Consider the following 3,647-nt stretch of genomic DNA (forward strand, 5'->3'; position numbering starts at 1 on the left):
TGGAGAGAGTGTATCATGAAATAATAATACCTTTGCCTTTTTAATCTTGTTCTGTCGTGCATTTACTGTTACAAGGTTCAAAGCTAAGCGGAATATCTCAACCCTTGAACGACAGGATCATCTGAAAGATTCTCGAACTAGTTGAGGAAGATGTCAAACAAACAGGAAAAATGAGATGGCATTTAAAAGTTTTCATCATCGAGAAGAAAAACATCCACACGACACAAACCAGCGGTACTTCCCTAGAAAATCTGACCTCAGCACCTACATGTATCGCGCAACTACCATTCACAAGGTGACGAATTACTCCTTAATTCTATCTGTCATCAGTCCCACGTCACTACGGAGTACCATGAGAAGCACGCGTGCTAGCTTATTGAGCCATTGTACGCTCGCTTTCAAAGCCAACCCAATGGAAACCTAGTGTCGTGAGTATTTTTGGATCTGAAAAGCGACCACTCACCATTGTTTCTTATTTTCTTCTCCCTTTAGTAGTTACCCATTATGTCAGCTGAAAACGGTGAACTTGGCGTTAGTCACCGAGCTGACGTCTCAGTTAGCCAACCTGGCAATAATGCTCAACCTGAGATTGTTCGCCCTGCTGAAGCAGGTTCATCTAGCAGCCAACCTGGCCAAACCCTAGCAAAAACCCTTTCAGATATTAATGTAAATATGGGCACAATGGCCTCTTTATAACAAACGATTGTGGCATGCCAAGACTCAAAGCCGCAAAAGAAACGGCACCATAGCCCCCACGATCTTTTCGAGTGCTGACTTCGAGTCAGAAGACAACGACCACGAGGCATCTGGTAAATGAAGGCGCGAGGAAGACGAATTAAGTATCTCCCCCTCAGATGAAGACATAAATGAATTCCTTGAGGAATCTAACCCCAAAGAGGCCAAAGTCACAGCTAAAACAACTGAGCCCAAAAGAGAAGTCGAGCTTCAAATCTCTAAAGGCTGACTTCACTGACGATGAACTTGTTGTCACCAAAATAAACCAATGCTTGGTTAACATAGCGTCCAAACGGTGGGACATTACCCTTCCCAACGACAAACTCAAAGCACTGCTGGCTAAACACGCTAAACCGGAAAATTGTCCCAACATAACCACGGTAAAAGTCAACCCAGAAATTTGGGATCAAATGAATAATTTTAGAGGCAAAGCCAACCTGAGAGTCAGGAACATACAACTAGTTTTACAGAAAGCCACTTTCGGAATTCTAAAAGTATGTGATAAATTTCTGGATCAGCAACCCAGCACAGACAAGGAAACACTGGCCGCTAACATCGATGCCATTGTCTTATTAGGACACGTAGTTGGCGAGCTTTCCCGCTTACGCCGAGAGCAGATTAAACCGGCCCTTAAAGGAAAAGAAATTTGGGAATGGCGCATCGACCGTAACATATGGCTCAGTGCTGCTCACATCCTCAGGGTTCACAATATCAAGGCTGATCTCGAATCGAGATGAACCAATGATAACACGGAATGGATGGTTGATAGGGCCCACCTAAACAATGCACTGTTACAACTAAGTTTGTGCCCGAATATAGACCTTTTCACATTACGACTAAATAATCAATTTCCTCAATATGTATCGTTTAAGCCTGACCTAGGTGCAGTTGCCGTTGATGCTTTTTCACTTAACTTACGTCATCTTAAATTCTATGCTTTTCCCCTGTTCAGTGTAATCAACGCATTTCTTCAGCAAAAGTTTGGGAGGACCTAGGCCCGAGGAATCCTGATCATACCCAACTGGCCGATACAAGCTTCGTTTCCCCAAGCCATGCAGATGTGTGTGGATCCACCGATAACTCTCCATCCAGCCATACACCTCCTCCAACTACCCGTGAAACCCGAGAAACTACATCCACTTCACAAAACCCTAACGCTACTAGTATGCCACTTGTCTGGGAGCAACTACAAAAGTTAGGTTTATCCCCTGATACCATAGACAACCTCATGGCCTCTTGGAGAAAATCCACTAGGAAACAGTACGCAACCTACCTCTCTCGATGGGTGACTTATTGTAAAAGCAAACAATTGGATGTCACCCATGCCACCATTAACGATGGCCTGGATTTTCTCACTTTTACTTTACAAACAGGGGGTCAGTTACAGTGCTATCAACACTGCTCGATCTGCCTTGTCCTCGGCTATTACACCAGTGGATAAAACGACTTTTGGAGAACATCCCCTGGTAACCCGTTTCCTCAAAGGAACTTTTGAATTTAGACCATTTCTGCCCAGATACTCCACTATATGGGACGTTGGCATTGTTCTCACATATCTTCGATCATTTCTGGCCCTTAACGACTTGACATCTAAACAACTTACGCTGAATCTTACGATGTTACTTGCCCTTGTCACCGCGCAGCAAACTCAAACACTCTCCAAACTGGACACCTCATGTATGCAGGAAACCACGACCGGAATTACCTTCACTATACAGGACACCCTGAAAACAACTCGACCTGGCAAACAACTTGCGCCCATTGAAATTCGAACATTCACCGCAGACTCCCGTCTTTGCCCGGTAACCTACATCAAACATTGCATCACAAAAAAGCATTCGCTGCGCAGCAACCCACGCCTCCTGATCAGTTACACAAAACTGCACAAGCCCGTCACCAACTCTACTGTGGCTAGATGGATTAGATCTATGCTCCAGGATGCTGGTATAGACGTTAGCATATTCTCGGCACATAGCAGTCGCACAGCCTCTACCTCTTACAGCGCCAACGCACAACTTCCTCTAGCCGATATTCTCAAGGCTGGGGGCTGGTCGAATGCTCGAACATTCACTGAACACTATAACAAGCCTATTAGTGGCAACCGAAGTTTTAAAATGTCATGAATGAAGATACCAGGGCATAAAAAGACGCTTTAGAAAACCTGAACACACAAAACAGCACATCAAGAAGGATTCTAACAGGTATTTCGTCCAAAAAGTCTGAACTTAAGCCAAATTTAAGCTCCAAACGTTCAAGAGAGTGCAGGTTCTCGATCGATACAATCCAGGATAAACATGTCAAAAATCGAAGATTGTTAACGTAATTTGTCACCCATGATATTAACAGGTAATCAAATGGTATACTCGTGAAATTAGGGAATAATTTCCCTTGCATTTTGTCCAAATCCTAACAATTAGAAGGATTTGGACAAAACGCGTGAAATTATTCCCAAATTTCACTCATCACCATTTGATTACACATACTTATTGGATTATCATGATACAAGGGTAGGACAAATAATGTGACATCGTACCCTGTAGGGTTTGTTTCACTCAATTTTGTTGGAAGGGCTGAGTAACTGCACAACAAATGTTTGCTTGTAATTTTTTAAGATTAGTAGCAAAAACCTGCGATTGTGGTTGAAGATTTTTCCCCTTCAATAACACAGTAAAGCAAGTAACCTCATGCTTTAAATTGATTTAGTTAAAACTTAGAGACTGATAATTCTTGGTTTCTTTTCATTGTTTCCTATCCAGATGGAAGCCCTCAGGCAGGCAAAGCAGAGCAGCTATAATTGCCAATGGTGGATCAAGGCTGATGGGTGGGATGTTCAAATGGCTTCAGAAAGTAGGCCCTTCGGGATGGTTCTCTGCACACGTTGTATAAGAGTTACCAGGCAAGGTGTGCATTTT

At 43.3% G+C, this 3,647-nt stretch overlaps 1 pseudogene; it reads left to right on the plus strand.

The window, feature by feature from the left end:
* Positions 1–1,900: 1,900 nt before the first annotated feature.
* On the plus strand, positions 1,901–2,858 carry LOC140944366 (uncharacterized; annotated as a pseudogene).
* The last annotated feature ends 789 nt before the right edge of the window (positions 2,859–3,647 follow it).

Source organism: Porites lutea, chromosome 7, assembly GCF_958299795.1.
Source record: "Porites lutea chromosome 7, jaPorLute2.1, whole genome shotgun sequence".
Taxonomy (NCBI): domain Eukaryota; kingdom Metazoa; phylum Cnidaria; class Anthozoa; order Scleractinia; family Poritidae; genus Porites; species Porites lutea.